This window comes from Thalassophryne amazonica, chromosome 11 (assembly GCF_902500255.1).
Source record: "Thalassophryne amazonica chromosome 11, fThaAma1.1, whole genome shotgun sequence".
Lineage (NCBI taxonomy): Eukaryota > Metazoa > Chordata > Actinopteri > Batrachoidiformes > Batrachoididae > Thalassophryne > Thalassophryne amazonica.
Genome location: NC_047113.1, coordinates 28,021,264 through 28,043,979, shown reverse-complemented (window position 1 = coordinate 28,043,979; position 22,716 = coordinate 28,021,264). Strand labels below are relative to the sequence as shown.

At 40.4% G+C, this 22,716-nt stretch overlaps 1 protein-coding gene across 2 annotated transcripts in view; it reads right to left on the bottom strand.

Annotated features, from left to right (window-relative positions):
- jakmip1 (janus kinase and microtubule interacting protein 1) overlaps positions 1-10,541 on the bottom strand; it is a 132,670-nt gene extending 122,129 nt beyond the window's left edge. For both annotated transcript variants that reach the window (XM_034181046.1, XM_034181047.1), the window contains exon 1: positions 10,281-10,541. The gene's annotated coding sequence lies outside the window, so the exon portion shown is untranslated. The remainder of the gene's footprint in view (positions 1-10,280) is intronic.
- Positions 10,542-22,716: the final 12,175 nt, after the last annotated feature.

Sequence of the window (22,716 nt, the reverse complement as noted above, 5' to 3'; positions counted from 1 at the left end):
GAATACAGAGCAAAACTTTCAATGCAACTTGCTGCTGTGACCACTGGATAAAGTCTGCTTTCATATTTAGTTTAAATTGGGAAAGTCCATCACAAGTCTAGGTCTTCTGAAAATAAACAGTTACACAATTTTTCACATATGTAAATTTAGGCTACATCTGGATCCAAAAAATTGGCCAGTTTATCAGATTTGATCATAAACAGAATTTTGAATTCCTCGTTTGTGCATCAGTCACGGGATAGAAGTGATATTAGAAGTGCTTTAGCTAGATTTATATAATGGCTGAGTGGATCCTTGTCATTTGATTGGTGCGTTGTGTGTCACATGACATGAATTAATTCATTCCATTTGTGTTGCATTGCATTTTAGAGTGCAAATTTGGTTCCATACGTTTGCTACCACTACACTCTGCACACACATGCACGCGCGCACATCCTCGTGCTCACACACGTGTGTGCATGTACGCGTGCCCAGGTGCGCTTGTGCATGCGTGCTCATGTACGCACACCCACACAACATGCGCATGCAAGCACAAACAAAAAAAATCCACTGTGCTGTCTGGAGGCTGTTGGCAGGAAGTTGGAATGAAAAGCTGGACTCATTTCTGATGTGATTTTTTTTCATTGCACTGAGGATGTACAAAGTTTTTTGTTTTTTTTTGGTAGTACATGCACGCACAAGCGCCGATCAGGTTGCACGTGTATGCGCGCGTGAGGGACAACGACTCTACCGAGAAATAATTTGATTAAGCTAACTGACGCTGCTAATTGTTGTAACACACACATAAAAACAAATCCACTGCACTATCTGGAGGCTGTTAGCAGGACGAAAGAATGAAAAGCTGGACTCATTTCTGACATGATCACCGCATTAAATATTCATTCCATTGAACTCAGAAACATTCATTACCTCCGCCAAGGAGGATATGTTTTCGGTCGCGTCCGTTTGCTTGTTGGTTGGTTGGTTGGTTGGATTGTTAGCAGGATTACTCAAAAAATCCTCAACGGATTTCAATGAAATTTTTTTTTACCAGGGGTGTATCTTGGCCTAACTTAGAAGTCATTAAATTTTGGTAATGATCTGAAACCCAAGCCGGATCCAGTAATTTTTTTAAGGATTCTTTATCATTGCAGGATAGGCCAATTTCAACATTTTTGCATCTAACTTCATGAAGACGGGTCACAAAGGCTGAACAAAAATTAAGTTACGACACAACAATAATTTAGCATTTGTGTCTCCTCATTGAATAAACTTGTTATTATAAGATAAAAAAAAACATGTAGTTCATGCAGTTTCTCTTTATAAATACATCTGCTGAAGATCTAAGGGTTTAACCCTCTGGGGCCAAGGCCGTTGTATACAACAGCTGAGATCAAGCTTTACTAAATTATAAATAACTTTTTAATGATATGAGATAGAAACTTACTTTTTTTTTTTTTGCTGAAAAGTTAACTCCGTGGATTTTCAAGCCACCATCCACCAAAATTATTTTCCGCTTTACTTTTTCCTTTCTTATTTCTGACTGTAAACCTTTATTACACTTATAAAACACAACTATAGCATATATATATATTGAAAGTACAGGTTATCCTGAAAAAAAAGACAAAACTTGATTGTGGGATGCAGGGAGAGCTGTTAACAGCAATAATAAAACATTTATCCCAGGCGAGGGAACTGTCCAAAAAATGCCCTCGGACCCCAGAGGATTAACCACTGAATCTGAAACATGACAGTAGATCATGAAACGACGTGGAATAAGTCTCTTTGCCAAAGGGTATTCCATGTGACGTCAATGACCCTATGGCCTTGGCGGGGGTTTGAGCTCTCCGAGTGCTTCTAGTTATTTGAATAATGATGGTGTTGTCTAGTTTCACAAAATTTAGGGGAATCTCGTTAATTATTCATACTGCCTCTGTCATTTAAATATACAACCTCAAAATAGCAGATGCATTGATATGAAGTAGTTCTGTCACATTCCACCAACAAGTACACTAATTGTTTATCAAATTTAAAAAGGGTTGGCCAACGAGCAACAGACTCATTGCAATTGGCAATAGACAGTGTTTGACAATGTCCCCAATTAGACCACTCATGCCCAACTCTCCTTGTACATTTGGAGTTTGGAAGAGCATCCTGTGTAAAACTTGTGCCAAATCAACATGTGGATCCATCAATACTTCAGTGAGGCCCCCACATGTCACTTACAATATTTTTTGGAGTATAAGTCACAAGGGGTTTTTTTAATAGCTTGGGAGGTCCTGTGACTTATTTACACTGGAAAATAACACATTCCATATTATTAATAACAATAATTATTAGAATTATTATGTGGCTACGACACTAACACACTCTGATTGGCTGATTTCCGGTCTGATATTTTCCCAAATCAGACCGTTACTATCACAATCAGTCCATATCACGTATCACATTCGTTACAAACCAGAAAGCTAAAAACACGAGAAGAAATGCCAAATCAGGCATGAACATATTCCATAAATATCTAAACAACATCGGAAAAAACACAGATTGAAAGCTTACCAGCTAATCTGACCATCTTTTAAGCAAGCTCTTCACAGAGGTGAAGAAAGCAAACGGGTCTGACTATGAGCCCAAAACCATCAGCAGCTTTCATATTCAGATGATACCGTAAGTTCACGTATGTGTGTGTGTATATATATATATATATATATATATATATATATATATATATATATAAATAAATATAAAACAGGGTTCGAAATAGTACGTGCATGTGCTAGTTTGTGCACATATTATTCGAGCGGTACACGTAATTTTATACTCCACTTGCACTGGTGCAAGTAACTTTATCCAAGTTTTATCAACTATAAGCACCAGTAAAATTAACCAATAAAGGAATAAATAAGGAAAAAAACAATTTCCAGTGTGTTGTAAATGGACTGCATTTATATAGTGCTTTTCCATCTGCATCAGACGCTCAAAGCGCTTTACAATTATGCCTCACATTCACCCCGATGTCAGGGTGCTGCCATACAAGACGCTCACTACACACCGGGAGCAATAGCGGATTAAAGGCCTTGCCCAAGGGCCCTTAGTGATTTTCCAGTCAGGCGGGGATTTGAACCCATGATCTTCTGGACTCAAGCCCAACACCTTAACCACTAGACCATCACCTCCCCTAAAGTGTGTCTCCCCGAAGACACACCTCCCCGAAGTGTTGTCTTCGTCTTCCCTGCGTTTTATGACTCAGACACACGGAGCGAGTTACTGTGCTCCATTTGTTGTGTTCGCGCACGCACATGTAAACAAAGAAAAGAAAAAAAAAACTGGCTGGCTGCAGCTCCTCTGTCTCTCTGTCATCATTATGTTATAAACCAGTCACCATTTGTTTTATTATACATCTGTGTAGTTAAAAAAAATTATCGTCACAGATGATTAGTTCGTGCGCGCACGTGAAAAAAAAGTGGTTGCCGCTGCGGTTCCTTTACGGAACCCAGGAGACGTCATTTAAAGTGATTTTTTTTTCTGGCCATGATAATTTGTGTGTATGTTTTCCTTTAACTGAGCACACGAATGAATAAAACGGGCTCTCAAATTAATAAAACTTGCGCACATTTTCCTGGCCGTGATAATTCGTGCATGTTTTCCTTTAATTGAGCCCTCGAATTAATAAAACGTGCGCATGTTTTCCTTTCGTTCAAAATGAACTTCATAATATGACCTAAATTGTCATCCTCACGATGCTTCGACCTCAGCATCCTTTTTAATGTGCTTAAACTCCAGATGATGCCATGCTGGGCAGCTGGAGTTCTCTGTATGTCCTTGTGCGCCCAAACCATGATGACATACCCTGATCAGATCCATTTCTAATGGGGAAATGTATTACACTGTCTGCTGGTTTGTTGACTAACAGTCAACGTGCGTACAATATCATAAAATGAGCGCACAATATAATAAAACAAGCGCACATTCTCTCCACATGCAAAACATTTTGCGATGACACTTCCAGGGCTCCTTAGTTCCTCTCTCGCTCTCTCCCCTGAAACTCTGTCATAATTGTGTTATAAACCAGTCACCATTTGTTTTATTATACATCTGTGTAGTTAATAACTAAATTAATCTTCATGGACGATTCATTCGTGCGCGCGCTTGAAAAAAAAAAACTGAGGGGAGAGCAGCAGTGCAGCGGCAATCTCTCCCCAGAGAGGAATTAAGAGTCTGACACATCAGAGGAGGAGTTTTAAGGTTGATATAAGACTGACTTTTGGTTGTGCAAGTAACTTTTTTTTGGTGCAAGTAATTTTTTTTGTTACTAGCACCAGTGCAAGTAGGTTAAAAATGTATTTCGACACCTGATATATATATTTAATAGCCATATAATAAATGAAGCATGAACCTGACTTGCTCAGTGAATAATCCTTTATTATTAATAACAAAGGGCTTTCCCAGGAATCAAAGGACTAAACAAAATAAACTAATAATAAAAGAATAAATGTCAATAATAAAATGTACATTTCAACAATGCACAAAAATCCCAAATTAAAGAGCTGACAATACAGATAAAGGTATAACTTATGCTCCAGTGTGACATATGTATATGGGTTTTAACTCTTCAAGAGGTATTTTTTTAACAGGTGTGAGTTATACTCCAGAAAATATGGCACATAGTATACCACAACACTTTCCTAACTTGAATAGACTGATTACACAATTTATGGCCTTGGCGAAGGTTTTTTTCACCAGGATGTTGTCCTTCCTGATGCTAACCTGTATTCATCTAAACTTCGAACCGACAACAAGTTGGCATTGTTTTCCTCAAAATAGTGAAATTATTACAAATAGTTATAGACCTTTGGGGGCCTATTGATATCTCACTGCCACTAGCTGGAGAAAAACAAACAAAAAAACACAAAATGACATTGAAGATTATAAATAAAATGCAAGCAAGAAATAAAGGAACAATGATCTGGTAAAAAGCAGGTTAAGGTTAGGGTTGGTGTTAGGAGTTAAGGTTAGGGTAGCCATGATTACTACAGTAGCTGACACCAGCTCATCTGAAACACTGTTAGTCAATGTCAGAACATTTTTAGGAGCCAAGTGCTGCCACTACTTGGGATGAGCCATATGCCTCATGAAGTAAACTGACTGCTCTAAGTAACGCTAGTTCTAACAGGTCAGGCCATATATTGCCCCACTGTCATGCAATGTCCAAATTTATTTGCTACTACTTTTCTCACAGTTTCTAAGTACATTAATGCACTTTGCCTTAAAAATCATTCTCACGTCTGCTGGTTTCCTATGTTTATGCCCATTGCTCCAGAGGTGCTGTGGGAAAACTGAAAAAGTAACCACAGAATTTTGTAAAGTTGCCAGACAATGGTGACATCAGACAGTAGCTATTGAAACCACTGGAGGAAAGTTAGTCGACTAATCTGTAAAGTAGCTGACAGACTAAATTGATAGAAAAATAGTCTTGAGTGGCAGCCACCCTAACATCTGGTATATGATAAAGTCTGGATCTGTATTTGACCCAGTGAGAATGTGGAGCTAGAAATACTGGAATTGCAGACAGCATCTGATATCTCCAGTAACAGCCTAGATAATGTTATCATACATGCTGAAGTCTGACACGTTGAGGTCAGGGTGAAAGTGACATTACATAATGTGGATTTGAAATGCAGTAATATAGAAAAGGTAAACAGATATCTGCTTCGATGTTGTGGACCGCAGAGAACATTTCCCTGGTCCTTATCAGCTGTCCACCCCATTTAAAATTCAAATACATCTGCCAGTGCTTTGAAACTGAACAGCAGTCTTAACCCAAAAGTTATCCAATTGCGACTTGAATGCATTTATTATTGGAGCCACTCACTCACTCACTCACCTTTGGGAGAAGTACTGCCTTTGCGTCATTTTGCTTCTGCATTTTTGTATTTTAAATAGAAGCTCTTATGTGTCTGAATCCTTGATTATTAGAAACACGTTAACACTACTGAAGTCTAGCCACTCGTGTAGACTTATACACATGGATAATGTATCCTTGCATCATTCTGAACATTTGTGTGGGGATCTTCAACATTCGTAATCACTCCTCATAATTTAGTTCTGAGATTTCTGACACTAGTTTATTAATAACATTTTGCACACCTTCTAGTCTCAACTTTTCTTTTATTGCTAGGTAATATTTACTCCAAATGGACACCACATATTCCAAACTGGGTCTGACCAAGGCTTCATACCATTATGTATTTTTTTAAAAATCCTTCATATAATGACTAGAAATCTATTTGCTACAGACACAATTTATGGAAATGAGTTATGAATGACTATTATCAACATGTACTCCAAGGTCCTTTACAAGGTCGCTACCACCACCTAAACCCATGCATCATAAATCTTATGCTTACCAAGATGCAACACCTAGCATTTTCTCAGGGTGAAAAGTAATTCCCATTTAACTGACTAATCAAACACAGCATGGATACTGTGGTGGACCATATCAATCACGTTCACCCGATGATAAATTTGGTGTCACCAACATAAATCTTTATGTTGCAATACTTTAAAGTGGACCCAATGTACTTCCTTGAAGAACTCCACTCCTGACAGCTGCCCTTCTTGAGAAAGCTCCATTACCACATAACCGCTGTTTACTTCCCACAATAAAAGACTTCAACCACTTCAAAACACTTCCCGTTATAAGTCCTTTTCACGCCGGGCCTGTGTAGAGTTGCACTGTGCTGTGTATCAAGGATGCTGGAAAGGCTGCACATCATGAAAAAAAAATGTTGCGCGCAGGGGGAAGCTTGGGCTGCCTCTGTGGTTTTGAAGATTCACTGCCAACAAAGTTCAGCAGCAATAATAGAGCCCAATGGGATGAACAAACTCTAACAATGCAGGTATGTACTGATTAAAAAAAAAAAAACCGAAAAGGATTTTTCGCTGGACTGGCATAGGGTGGTGTACAATTGCGTAGGCATGGTGTACAGAAGAGGTCTCAAACTGATTCCAGAAAGGACAGAAAACTTGCACCCTCTTGGCCCTTTCTGGAATCAGTTTGAGACCTCTGGTGTACAGTTTGTGTTGCGTAGACTTGCATACAGTAGCGCAGTGTTGCATTGAACATCTGTGTCCAGAGCCCTACGCCAAAGGTCAGTGAAAAAATTTACAGAGTTGCTATACGCCCAACCATTGGTTCAATAAAGTAAATACGCGAGCATATACGCCCAACCACAACTGAACAATGTGCGCGCTTCTAAGCTTACTTCCGGTTTCAACGGGGGAGGGAAAAAGGCGGATATTTTTTCGCCGACTGCGGGAGGGTTCGCAGCCCGCAGAGGAGCTGTGATCTAAAGTGGTTCTGTTTGGCTCATCACACCCAGGGAACTGTGTCAAACTAACACCATCTTACAGCCAACAAGCAGCATTTTGATCACAAACTGTTTCGTCGTCGTTAACAGGCTTCCGTTAAAAATGCTTATGAAGTTTGTCTGTTTTGATCCATTGCGGTGTTTTCGCAGTAATTAAACACGACGCTGTTAAATGTGTCAAACATACGCCACGACAGAGCCTTAAAAAGTGGTGTAAAAAAACGTAGTTTAGATGCACAAATCATGTCAAATACATGATCACGGTTGGGCGAATAAGACATTATATTTATCTGCCCAACGGCTGGGAGTGTAATGTTCAATGTATGACTTATCTGCACAACAGTTGGGCGTATAGCCTTTGCCAAAAATTAAACATTTCATTTTTGCATCCATTTCGCTGACCACTTTGCGTCCCTTAGCGTATTCCCACGTAGGGTTACATAAGCTTGGCATACCCTATCCATCGGCTTTACAGAGAAGTTGCTGGATGTGGGACAGAAGCAAGAATGTCTATATGCACGCACACACACACACACACACCATCAAGCATTGCAGTCTATTCTGTATTCTAACAGTAGCATTGAAAAAAAAAGTGACCCTATTTTATTTCTTGGCGGCACAGATGGGACTTGGGATCACTTAAAGTGCAGCATAATTATTTCTACAACCCCTGGCAAAAATTATGGAATCACCGGCCTCGGAGGATGTTCAAGCAGATCACAGACATGACACATAACTAAAGTCATTTCAAATGGCAACTTTCTGGCTTTAAGAAACACTATAAGAAATCAGGAAAAAAAAATTGTGGCAGTCAGTAACGGTTACTTTTTAGACCAAGCAGAGGGAAAAAAATATGGAATCATTCAATTCTGAGGAACAAATTATGGAATCATGAAAAACAAAAGAACGCTCCAACACATCACTAGTATCTTGTTGTACCACCTCTGGCTTTTATAACAGCTTGCAGTGTCTGAGGCATGGACTTAATGAGTGATAAACAGTACTCTTCATCAATCTGGCTCCAACTTTCTCTGATTGCTGTTGCCAGTTCAGCTTTGCAGGTTGGAGCCTTGTCATGGACCATTTTCTTGAACTTCCACCAAAGATTTTCAATTGGATTAAGATCCGGACTACTTGCAGGCCATGACATTGACCCTATGTGTCTTTTTGCAAGTAATGTTTTCACAGTTTTTGCTCTATGGCAAGATGCATTATCATCTTGAAAAATGATTTCATCATCCTCAAACATCCTTTCAATTGATGGGATAAAAAAAAGTGTCCAAAATATCAACGTAAACTTGTGCATTTATTGATGATGTAATGACAGCCATCTCCCCAGTGCCTTTACCCGACATGCAGCCCCATATCATCAATGACTGTGGAAATTTAAATGTTCTCTTCAGGCAGTCATCTTTATAATTCTCATTGGAACGGCACCAAACAAAAGTTCCAGCATCATCACCTTGCCCAATGCAGATTCGAGATTCATCACTGAATATGACTTTCATCCAGTCATCCACAGTCCACGATAGCTTTTCCTTAGCCCATTGTAACCTTGTTTTTTCTGTTTCGGTGTTAATGATGGCTTTCGTTTATCTTTTCTGTATGTAAATCCCATTTCCTTTAGGCAGTTTCTTACAGTTCAGTCACAGACGTTGACTCCAGTTTCCTCCCATTCGTTCCTCATTTGTTTTGTTGTGCATTTTCGATTTTTGAGACATATTGCTTAAGTTTTCTGTCTTGACGCTTTGATGTCTTCCTTGGTCTACCAGTATGTTTGCCTTTAACAACCTTCCCATGTTGTTTGTATTTGGTCCAGAGTTTAGACACAGCTGACTGAACAACCAACATCTTTTGCAACATTGCGTGATGATTAACCCTCTTTTAAGAGTTTGATAAACCTCTCCTTTGTTTCAATTGACATCTCTCGTGTTGGAGCCATGATTCATGTCAGTCCACTTGGTGCAACAGCTCTCCAAGGTGTGATCACTCCTTTTTAGATGCAGACTAACAAGCAGATCTGATTTGATGCAGGTGTTAAGTTTTGGGGATGAAAATTTACAGGGTGATTCCATAATTTATTCCTCAGAATTGAGTGAGTCCATATTTTTTTCCCTCTGCTTGGTCTAAAAAAGTAACCGTTACTGACTGCCACAAATATTTTTCCTGATTTCTTATAGTGTTTCTTAAAGCCAGAAAGTTGCCATTTGAAATGAGTTTAGTTTTGTGTCATGTCTGTAAAATGCTTTTTTTTTTCTACAAAATTAAACAACTGAATGAACATCCTCCGAGGCCGGTGATTCCATAATTATTGCCAGGGGTTGTGCATCATACAATGCTTTACGAAGAGGAACACGTGAGGATGCAACACGTGCTGTCTGTCTGCTGTGGGAGATTTACGAGCCTCTGGAGCGCCAGAGGCGTGATGACAGACCAGACTCCACGACAAATGAACACAACAGCGACCTGTGAAGGACTTGGCCAACTCTCCGATGAGCTGTCAAACTAGATATTACGACGGTGAGAGCGCGTTTCCACACACTGCTGACGGCCTGGGTGTCCGGTTTGCAAGCCACACCCCACGGCGGTGTGTGTGCGTGGGGCTGCTGCAGCAGCTGCAGCACCAGCATCTTCCAGCAAATGCGCTGATATACGCCCTTCTGGTGGCGGCAACTCTAGCATAGCGTATAACAAAATACTGTGAATAAATCTGAATACTGCACGTTTTATTATTATATTTAATGCCTTAAAAGGGGCGGTAGTATTCACATCACGGGGCGACGCGCTGCTGTGAGGCACCAGTATAATCCAGCTGTAGTTAGCCCGCAGTGTCTCTCCGTCCTCCGCGGTTAGCAAACCACACAAAAACGTTTCTTCCAAAGAAAAACACTTTCGAGCACTTGTCTGACGTTATGTGCCAAATAATTTTACCTGTAATGGAGGTTCATTGGCCGAACGTCGAATCGCTTCTGTGTAATTTTCACATCCAGGAAGGAAGCGAGCTGAGCGCCGCGCTCGTCTGAACGTCCGTCCGCTCGCTGCGAAGCCTTCACTAACTTTCGTCCTCAGATTTTACACCCGAAACAGGATTTCCATTCGAATTCTGCTCCTCTTTCCTCTCGCGCGTACATTTGGTTTTCCTTCACGCCCGCCCACACACATACACGTGACGTCATCTGCTCCGGTACGTTTCATCCACGGGAGTCAAACAGGCGCATCGATGAAAGTGAAGGAGGGCGGGAGCTGCTGCGCTCACGGCGGGCGGCGCCGGTAACGTGATAGAAGCGCGACACCTGACTGCGTGTACGGGAATGACACTGCACGCGCGTGGACACGCCGGTGCGACGTCGTCAAGGCGACGGACACAGCGGATTCTAATGCCAGGGAGAAAAGCAAAAACCGAAACTGTCAGTATGGCTCTTTAAATAACAACAATGATACCAAAAATACATGCAAAAATAAGTGTATTTTAATTGGACTTGCATTTATTTATATTTCCCGTTAAAAGAAATTTTCCCAGGCATCACTAAAAATTAAAATGGGTCATCAATTAAAGGGGTCATAATTCGCCCTATTGACGTATCCCATAATCCCTTGCGTGCCAGAGAGTCGCTGCAGTCAAAACAACATAGAGAATCCATGACAATTGTAAATGAATATTATACTACAAAAATGTAAATTTTTTTTATGCTTTTTGTCATGCTAATAAGAGACTGCTGCATGATACCCTGAAAACTTGCTAAAACAATTATCACAAATAATCCGTGTCTGCTACATTTAATCTGCGTGGAATTTAATAAACGCAAACCGAATTTCAGACATATATATTAGTCTGGAACAAAGAGGACAAACAGTGTTGTAAAGAACAATAAGACGTTAAAGAGCAAACTTCACTTTCCCCCAGAACGACATGATCAGGAACCGAGTGTAGCTCACAGCAGCTCTCATTGAAAATAACAGAGAGACAGCCTGTGATACTCGCATGTTTACATAAAACAAACGCAATAACAACGTCTATAAACCCAGAGAATATATTCATGAGAGTTTTAGGCACAATATAAAAATAGTTTTAGGTTGCGATGTTAATGGTGTTGTCCATGTGCAGCGGTTAAAGTGCAGCTTGATCAGAGCATCTCAATGCAGTTCTCAATGTTACTGAGATATCGCAGTGCGGCGACGTCTCTGAGTTTTTGCGGGATTTGAAACGTCAATAGGGCGAATATACATGTTTCTAGAAAGTCAATTTAGGCCACCTGTATCTTTTAAAAGGTGGTGCCACCTATTTTTTAAATAATTAAATGCATGCATGCATGCATACTTACATAAACTTTTCAGATCATCAAGAAATGTACACCAAACCTGAATCCAAATTTATTATGATGTGCATTCAAAAAAGTATCTGACCTTTGGCCCCTGTCACTTGTGGACAGGGGCGCCGCTAGGGATTTTGGGCCCCATGCAAAGAAATGTTACCCCCCCCCCCCCATAGTTTTGATAGTTTTACATAAAATATGCATTTTAATGATATTAGCATCAATGATGATGATTAAAATAGTAGCATAATCACTATTTCAGGTGGCCTCTCCCCATTTTGTTTTACTTAAAGGTGTTTTTAAGGATTTGACCAAAATTAACAAAGGGAACTGTGATTTTACTACCAATACTCCACTACTCAGTCTTCCTTTTGTAGCCCCACATGCAGGTCTAATTTATCTCCAAAACTGTAGACTCGAAGGTGATGACATTAGATTTGTGGTGAAAAAATACATATATGAGGCTATATGGTTGTTTCTATTTAATCTCATGATTTCCAGAAAATGTAAACATTTCTTTGATTGGCTTGAGAACAGTCACCCAGTCTGCACACACTAAAAATGTTCTCTGTTTCCTACTGCAAAGCAGGAGGATGAGAGTCCCAAACTACTGACCAAACATTATATTTCAGTGATAGCTGATGCTTTTTAAACTACCTTTGACAGTGATGCGTCCCACAAATCTGTGACCATGTTTGCAGAACCTCTACTGCAGCAAACAAAATTTAGGCCTAAAACAGCTTATTATTGACTTCTGTGACATATGTCACAAATTCTAAAATAATATGACACTCAGTAATAAATTTAAAATCACACACACACACACACACACACACATATATATATATATATATATATATAATTTTTTTTTTATTTACAATGTATTGGTAACACTAAGTTTTTGGAAACATTTCTCAACCCCCATTTACATAAAATGGTTTATTCTACCTGCTCAGCGAGTGGAGGCAGAGACAGCAGGCAAAAAAAGAAAAGAAAAAAGCTCAGACAAGAGAAAGAAGCGAAGGGTCAACAGTATGTCACCCAGTTCTTTTATAGGCAAGGTGGGTCTGTTACTGGTTCATGTGATGGAAAGTTCTGCATCATTAATCTGTTGACTATTCCCAACTTTGTCCATGTTTATGATTGAAGCAGCAGGACCTTCGTGGCCGGGAAGACGGTGGGGATCGAACCCACGCGGCTTGCACAAAAGACCGTTCCTCTACCAGGTCAGCCAAGGGGAACTCCCCTGTTAGCCAAGCTAGCGGGAACGTCTTTTCAACTGGGACCCGGGACTTTCATCCCGCTACATAAGCTAGTTCACTTTTCCCCATATTAGCTCATATTTCTGAAGGAAACTCTGGATTTGTACATTTCACTGTTGTTTTAGTTAAATAATCAGTGCAGGCAAATGTTTAGCAAGCTGCTCTCAATTAATATTTTTTCAATTTATTTCATTTCTATAGCACCAAATCACAATAAATCTGCCTCAAGGCGCTTCACACAAGTAAGGTCTAACCTTACCAACCTGTAGAACTCCTTACCAACTGAGCTCTGCTCAAAAAATGATGCATGTTCCGAACAGCCCCGTCAAGAGCAGCAACAACAGCTGTCTGTCAACCCCCCCCCCCCCACCTGAACAAGTCCAAGTACCCCTGAGGAAGGAGGTGAGAACCTGTGTGTTGAATTAACCGATTATTATGGAGAAAAAAAACATTAAACAACAAAAAATAATTCTGAAATTAAAAAAGCCTATAGTCTATATTTATTTCAGAATGATTTTAATGGTTTAAAGAAAGATTCTGAATTAAAGAGGTTTGGTTTATAATTTCTAACAATCAACTTTTTTGTCAACTGATTGGAACAAAAAATAGATGTCTTAAAATAGTTTTATTTTTGATTGTTTTGAGGTTAGATGTGACTTTAAATGTTGTAATTTTGGCATTTTAGCTCATAACTATGATTTAGAATGCCAAAATGTTCCATTAATATCCCACTTACCGTATATAATTTAAAATGTCCAAATTTTGACATTTTTTCCTCATAATCATGATTTAGACAGTCAAGATTTTGATTTTGTATATCATACAGCCTATAATTTTAAAAGTTGGTAGTTTAACCTTTTATTTCATAAGTATTAATTGAAAAGCCAAAATATCAGCTTAATAGCTGACATATGTAATTTACAAAGCCCTTTACTATAATGTAGAATACTGAGAGTTAGACATTTTGTCTTATGATAGCCAAAGTCATAAGATTTGCTGTATGATGATTATAATCAAAATTTCAAGTTACTTATGCATATTTATGACCCACAAAAGCCACAATTGTTATTTATTTTATTTTGTAATTTTCACACGGGTGGACAAAAATCCGCTGTAATTTTCAGGGGAGTTGTAGTAGTAGTACACTGGGGGAAAAAGTCTGTTGGATTTGCATATTTAACTCATGCAAATCCAATAACCAATAAGCCTGATCATTGTGCATGATCAGGCTTATTGGGTTAGCAGTGTTATGTCACAGCAAGAAGGTCATGGGATCAATTCCCACCTGTGGCCTTTCTGTATGGAGTTTGCATGTTCTCCCAGTGTTTGCGTGGTGTGCTCTGGTTTCCTCCCTCATTCAAAGACATGCAGGTTAGGTGGATTGGAAACTTTAAAATTGTCCCTAAGTGTCCATGTTTGTGTGACTGTGTTTGTTTGTCTGCATGTGGCCCTGCAACAGACTGGCATCCTGTCCAGAGCGTGCCTCGCCTGGCGCTCTGTGACTGCTGGGATAGGCTCCAGCGCCCCTGTGACCCTTAATTTCAGTAAGCCGTTGCAAACGAGTGAGTGTACAAGATCAGAATGTGCCTAAATAACACCAGGTAGATATTTAAGTCTACTTACTTGTAGCTTAATCCTGACAAGTTATATTGTATTTGTTGTCTTTCTGATGCCTGATTCAGTTTTTTTCTCTCTCTGTTTGATGTGCGGCTCCATCGAGAGATGGATGTGGTCTCTGTTTCTAAAACTTTCCTGTCCTGTGCACCAGCAACATTTCCTGTATATTTGTTTTGTGAATTGTTTTGTAATTTGTGTCAGTAGCATGGCCCCAGCAAAGGGTCCCCCCCCTTTGCGTCTGGTCTGCTTGAGGTTTCTACCTCAGAGGGAGTTTTTCCTTACCACTGTCGCCCATGTGCTTGCTCTGGGGGTTGGTAAGGTTAGACCATACTTGTGTGAAGCGCCTTGAGGCAACTTTGTTGTGATTTGGTGCTATATAAAATGAAATAAATTGAAATTAAGTCATAATTAAGTATACGAGGTCTGTCAGAAAAGTATCGGACCTTTTTATTTTTTTCAAAAACCATATGGATTTGAATCACGTGGTTGCATCAGCCAAGCTTGAACCTTCGTGCGCATGCGTGAGTTTTTTCACGCCTTTCGGTTGCGTCATTCGCCAGTGAGCAGGCTTTGTGTGAGCAGTGGTCCACCCCTCTCGTCGGATTTTTATTGTGAATAAATATCTGAATGATTTGGAGCTTTGCTGCATCAAATTTTTCCAGAAACTGTGAGATACCTCCAGGTGGACACCATTCGGAAAATTCTGTTGGCTTTCAGGGACGATTTTATGGGGATTACACAGATTAAGGAGTGCTCCAGCTGGTTTAAAGACCGCCCACAGCTGCTGAGAGCGCGCCGCACTCCGAGTGCCGATCGACAGGCTGAATCAACCAGATCATTTCCAACGTGAAGGCTTTGTTGATCCAGGACGTCATATGACTTCCACAAAAAAAGGCAGAAGGTGTGGACATCAGCACTTTTTCGGCACATTCCACTGTTAAAGGAGTTTTTTTCATGGAAAGAAAAGCGGAGTTCCCCACGTCGCGGCGATGCCGCATGGCGCAAAGCAACGCCATGATGATGCCTCACAGGACATGTTGGGGCATGTCCAGGCTCCTCCACAATTTCTCGGTTAGTCACACGACTGAAAACCCACCGACAGCCATCTGAAAGCCATCTCAAAGCCGTCCTGTGAGACCAACATGAACAGCACGGTGGCGCATCCGTCCGCTTTTCTTTCCATGAAAAAAACTCCTTTAACAGTGGAATGTGCCGAAAAAGTGCTGATGTCCACGCCTTCTGCCTTTTTTTGTGGAAGTCAGACGACGTCCCAGATTAACAAAGCCTTCACGTTGGACATGATCTGGTTGATTCAGCCTGTCGATCGGCGCTTGGAGCGCGGCGCACTCTCAGCAGCTGTGGGCGGTCTTTAAACCGGCTGGAGCACTCCTTAATCTGTGTAATCCCCATAAAATCGTCGCTCAAAGCCATCTAAATTTTCCGAATGGTGTCCACCTGGAGGTGTCTCACAGTTTCTGGAAAAATTTGATGCAGCAAAGCTCCAAATCGTTCAGACATTTATTTGCAATAAAAATCCGACGAGAGGGGCGGACCACTGCTCACACAAAGCCTGCTCACAGGCGAATGACGCAACCGACAGGCGTGAAAAAACTCACGCATGCGCACGAAGGTTCAAGCTTGTCTGATGCAATCACACGTGATTCAAATCCATATGGTTTTTGAAAAAAAAGTCATGTTTCCTTTCTTTGTGTAGAATGCAGCCAAGAGCTTTGCAGATATTGATAAAGCTGTGCATAGACTTCACTGGCTCAAAATACAATCAAAATTAGCGAGTTTGACTAATAGCCTGAAATTGCTTGGTTTCCAGTGATGTATGGCAATCGCTGACAGTTCAACATGCTCAAACTTTGTCACGAATGAGATCCACTCATCCAAATGTGTTGAGAGGCCTCGAATAAACTGTCTCATGGCCTTGTAACATGTCCACCATAAACCACCAGAACTCTTGCAAAAAAATATGGCATCCAGTATAATAGAAATTAGATTAACAGCTGCCGTAAAGATAAATGTTTACTATTGATGAGCATGGACAAGATTAGGAATGATCATATCAGAGGGCCAGTGTAGGACAGCTTGGAGACAAGGTCAGAGAGGTGCGATTGAGATGGTTTGGACATGTGCAGAGGAGGGACCCTCGGCATGAAGGGAGATGGATGCTGAGGATGGAGACACCAAGCAGGAGAAGAGGGAGCCCAAAGATGAGATTTATGGATGTGGTGATGGGTGACATGCAGATGGTTCTTAGGACAAAGGAAGATGCAAAGGACAGGGTGAGATGGAGACTGACGGTGGTGACGCATAATGGCAGGAGTAGAAAAGAGAAGAAGAAGAAGAAGAAGAGTTGTTTGATTACATATGAAAGACTTGAATTGCTTAATTAAATTTGCTTGGACAGTATGGCTTTGCAAAGGAGAGACTGAGGTGAAATCACTTCTGGAGTGAGAATGACCCAGATTCTTTTTATTACTTACACACAGCTGCCTGTTTGTGCCTTTGCACACTGTGTTTGCCATTCACAGGCAGCTCCACACGCATCACAGTTTTCTGTGTCTGCAGCATGCAGCCTGTAGGTATCGACGTAGGCCACAGCAGGAGAACGGGAGCAAACAGTCGGGGATGAGGGTCAGTTCTCTACATCATCTCCTTCACTGGTCATTCACTGAGTGATGCAGAAATGGAGGATGCTGGAAAACTAAGGGAACATTCATCACTCTGATCTCTTATCTATTTATTTTTCTTACTGTGCTCTCCTGTAATGTTTTTTTTTTCTCAGGGACACAGAAAGGAGGCTTTTATTGCTTTGGATATCACAGTAACCTTGTGATGAGACTCGTGACGTCTCATCCCCAAATAAAACAACAACCCAACATGTCATGAGATTCAGGTGATGAGACTACTGAGTTTAAAAGTGTTCTTCAGGAACAGTGACTGCTCCATTTGTATGGTTTTGTTAGCAGGAGCCAAGTATGATGTTGTGAGGTGTTAAGAATTTTATATTTTCCAGTGTTTATATGGGAGCTGTCCATAATATGATGAATATATTCATGACTTCCAGCAGATTAAACCTGTTATATCATGACCATTTGGATTCAGAGGGAACACGGCTCAAAGAAGGAATCTGATATAACTAACTTCCATTCTATGAAGGATTTAACATAATCACACACAGAAAGATAATAACAGAATCCAACCATAACACACCATTATTTCTATTAAAAGCAGCCAAATGACCTATTTTCCAAAATGTAAACTAAAGTGCCAGCCGGGGCCCATTTTGGTGACGTAGCTGTTGTGTGGGCCGCTGAAGAGGAGGTACTGCTGACCCACCACCACCAGAGGGCGCCCTGCTTGGAGTGCGGGCTCCAAGCACGAGAGGGCGCCAGACCTAGAAGAAGTGACAGCTGTCATTCATCCCCCCCTGCACCAGCTGTCACTCGTTCATCATCATCACCACCATAAAAGCCGGGCTGCAACTCCACCTCCTCGCCGAGAAATCGACTACCATTCCTGAGGTAATCCTTCTCTGCAGTATTTGGATTAATCCACGTTTTGATCTCTGTTTGCAGCCGTTTATTCCTGTGGGACAGTTTTGTTGGAGCGGCGTGTTGTGGGAACCGCGACGTCTTCGCCTCCCACTCCCTCCAGATAAGTGACTGACAGGAGCTGCTTAAGTGTATGATTGGAGGTGGAGGTGCTCCCTCCCATCAGTGTTGGACTGTGTATTACTGAGTGTGCGGACTCACACTCACACATCCTGTTTTTTGCTCTCTGCCAGCAGTACCAGGGTCGACAGCCGGGGACAGAGGCCACCTGGGGATTCGGGACTTGGCGGCTCCGGTGTTCTTCAGGCCGTTGGTGGTGGAAGCCGTGTGGAGTACGGCTTCTCTCTCGTCGGGGGGGTCTCCTATCTTCGAGCCTGCCACACGTCACCTGGTGCTAATTGACTGTGCATATTTTCTGTATCTTTTCGTTGTGTAGTGTCACAACATTAAATTGTTACCTTTTGGTTTATTCATTGTCCGTTCATTTGCGCCCCCTGTTGTGGGTCCGTGCTACGACACCTTCCCAACAGTAGCATTTTCATATGAAGGAAATTAGGCTTTCTAGGCTTGATTCACCCCTGTTAGTCACAAAAAAATCTGAGCCTTTTATTCCATATACATCTCCAAGTACAAAAACTTAACAAGATGACAAGATGTTCATTGTAGCTCCTTTGGTTGTCAGTCTTTCAAACATAGCAGAGGTCTGCTTCTTAAGTTTCATACAGGAGGTTTGGAAAACATGCATTCCAATACTTGCACCGTGATACTGACTATACCTTGAATAGTGATATAGGTTATGTAATGGAGCTGCAGTATGAGGTGAACATGTCTGAGGAAATAGAGTTAAAATTGTAATGGAGCTGTGTTAACACCATAGTTACCGGATAGATACATGATATCAGATGCTTAAGTGAACAGATTTTTTTTGTTGTTGTTGTTTTTAACCCTCTGGGGCCGACGCCATCATATACGACAGCTAAGACCAAACTTTATTAAATTATAAATAATTTTTTAATGATATGAGATGGAAACTTACTTTTTTGCTGAAAAGTTAACTCCATGGACTTTCGAGCCAGCCATCGGCCATCTTTGTACTCCTCATAGAAGCTGTGTGATGACGTGCGCAATGTGAGTGTCCAATCGGAATTGGTTCACCGTCACATGATTTTCCAAAATCCAATCGTAGGGCAGATTCACCTCACGTGAAAAGCCATAGATTGTTTTCAGGAGTGATATGTTACTAGTTGGCCCATTTGAATAGCCCCCTGGGTGCTCCATTGAGTACATACTGTTGGGCTCCAAATGCGCCCTGCGCCATTACGCATAGCGATCACTGAAAGCAGACGGAGAGCCTCTGATGACAATCTCATGTGCTCAAACAAAGAGTGTGTAACTATCAGGATTGCTCCACTAGTTTGCAGGTGAATGTTACTGGATAACTCTGTTGCGTTTACCATGAAGACAAAAAACGCATAGACCATTTTGTATATATTGTTCAAAATGTGCATTTGTGTTTATTGTTTGAACCTTTTTGTTGTACAGTCTTTCACACAAGTCCTCAAATTACCTTTATAAAGTGTCAAAACAGTTGTTAATTATAGTTTGCTGTGTGTTTTGAATAAATGTGTGGAAAATAATTTTCTGCTTTACTTTTTCCTTCCTTATTTTTGATTGTAAACCTTTATTACACTTATAAAACACAACAAAAGCATATATATATATATTGTGAAAGAACAGGTTGTCCTGAAAAAAGAGACATAAAACTTGATTGTGGGATGCAGGGAGAGCTGTTAACAGCAATAATAAAACATTTATGCCAGGAGAGTGAACTGTCCAAAAAATGCCCTCGGACCCCAGAGGGTTAACAGGCAAAGAAAGAAGAAAGAAAGAAAAATAGCTATTGCTCAATGAGCTTGATCAGGTTATTTTAATCAAGTCATTTACAATGGGTTTGTGTTCCATTCAGTGTTATTGTTATCTCAGATTTTATTATCATTCACTCACTCACTCATCTTCAGCTGCTTACTCCAATTAAGGGTCACCGGGAGCTGGAGACTATCCCAGCAGTCATAGGACATGAGGCGGAGTACACCCTGGACAGGACGCCAGGTTGTCGCAGGGCCACATACAGACAAATAAAGACATTCACACACACACACACCTACAGTCAATTTAAATTTTCCAATCCACCTATCCTGGATGTCTTTGGATGTGGGAGGAAGCCAGAGCACCCGGAGAGAACCCACACAAACACTGGGAGAACATGCAAACTCCACACAGAAAGGCCACATGTGGGAATCAATTCCATGACCTTCTTGCTGTGAGGCAACAGTGCTAAGCACTAAGGTACCATCCTGCCCTATTATTATTATTATTATAATAAAGAGGTCATATTTTACACTCTATAAGATGTAACACTGAAGCAAACCATCTAATGATAAAAGTAATAATAATTTAAGAAGGCATGACATGTCATAAAAGTCTAAAAGAAGGTTAAGAATGTTTAACATGAAACTGTTACCCTATACAAGTGTTAAAGATGAATAAAATTAATTTTTCCACAATATGATCCCTTTAAGTTTGCTATATGACAGATTTTTTTAACCCCTTTCATGCATGAATTATGAGAATCTCATTCAAGATTTTTTTTTCCAAGGTGTTTTTATTTCTCTTCAGGCATGAAATTAACTGTGCAATTGAAATTTTTCTTGTGTACCTATTTTTCATGGAGTAACAAACATGTCCACTCAGCTGGACACCATGCGATTGGTCTTTGAACCACAGAAATTAATTTACATCATAATAACAAACACCAAGTGATTCCTTCCCCCCCCCCAAAAAAACTTAACATCAGACCAGGTTTATCAAGGACAGCAAATTTAGGGTAAGCACATGTATTGCAGTTGAAATATAGCCTGTGATGCATGGCATCCAATTTAATGGACATGTGATTAATTGCAAATTTCTCCCAATACAAAACAAACATCTGCAAATTTGAACAATTATATTAATTCTTAGATGTTACTTGATGCTAGCATTTTTTTTTTTTTTTTTTTAAACCTGTAGGGGTGTCCATTCAGCATTTCTGGCTTCCTGTCAGCCATCTTGGTTTTGCATTAAAACATTGCACTTGCCATTAGGTAGCAATGTATGGGATGATGCACAAGTGTCCACTGTGTTTGCTGATATGCAACTATAACAACAAAACCCATGCATATACAAGAGAACAGCTTTTGAATAGTTGTCCACTGTAGTGATTACTATGCATGAAAGGGTTAATTTCCAAATAAGACATCAAAAAGAAAAGGGGGGGAGCAAAAGAACCAGCTATTATATTTGATACTGTAACTGGTGGCCAGTCACCTTAATGACAATGCTGTACTTCTTTACTATATATTTTTTAACTTTTAATTAATTAATTTATTTATTGTCTGTGAGTGACTGACATGAATTCCATTATGTTTTAAATGGTAAATAAATGGACTGCATTTATATAGCGCTTTTCCATCTGAATCAGACGCTCAAAGTGCTTTACAATTATGCCTCACATTCACCCCGATGTCAGGGTGCTGCCATACAAGGCGCTCACTACACACCGGGAGCAATAGGGGATTAAAGGCCTTGCCTAAGGTGGGGATTTGAACCCATGATCTTCTGGACTCAAGCCCAGAAGATCACCATCAGAGCCCCAAACTGTACAGTTTGGGGGAGGTGATGGTCTAAAACTTTAGTTTTAAAACTAAAACTAGTTTTAAAACTGTATCTTCATTTTTGGTATTTTATAGATACAACACTGTTTTTAATGTGTTTTGTTATATTTCACTGTTACAAAATAGTATGTAAATTTAGATGTAAAACTAAGAAATCGAGGCAGATTTCATGACAGAATCCGTGGAGAGTTTTGCAGATAATTATTCCAATTTTCTCTCTCTTGTTGAGCTGCATTTTCTTTCTTCTCTGCCTCTTTTATACTCAGCTGTCCTCAAAATAGCAGCAGATCAATACAGGAGGAATGGCAGCCAGAATGTGCATATGGAGGGGAAAAAAGAGATTTATCTGGTCAGAAATGGAAAACAAATGATTCATGCATAGTGATAGTGTATCAACACTAGTGCACTGCTTGTCTGCTGTATCACTTCAACAAACTGAAACCTGTGACATATTTATATTTTATTACATAGTAAATGTTAAACTTCTGCATCAACACTAATGACCAGAACAAGCTACAGGCCACTTCTCTGCGGAGAAAAAAACTTCAAAGGTTAGAATACTGGGCTGCATTCCTTATGGAAACACTTGTCTTCTCCTCTGTTGATGTCCATTCTCATATCACCCGATAGTTGCCATAGTTACCGACCGTACCGCCGCCTCCTCAGGTTTTCCTCTGCAAGTCAATTGCTGGGGAAGACCGTGCAAGTTATAGAGGAACTATTTACCTAAAGATGAAGACAAGAGAGGATTTATTGTGTTCTGGTTTAATAATCTGCTTCATGTAGTGTCGTTCTGTAATACGTCATCACTGCAACTGATAGGAAAGGGTTAAAAGAGATTTTAAAAAGATGCTGTCACTTTGAAGCTAGAATAAGTCATCACTTCCTAGAGGGGATACAGA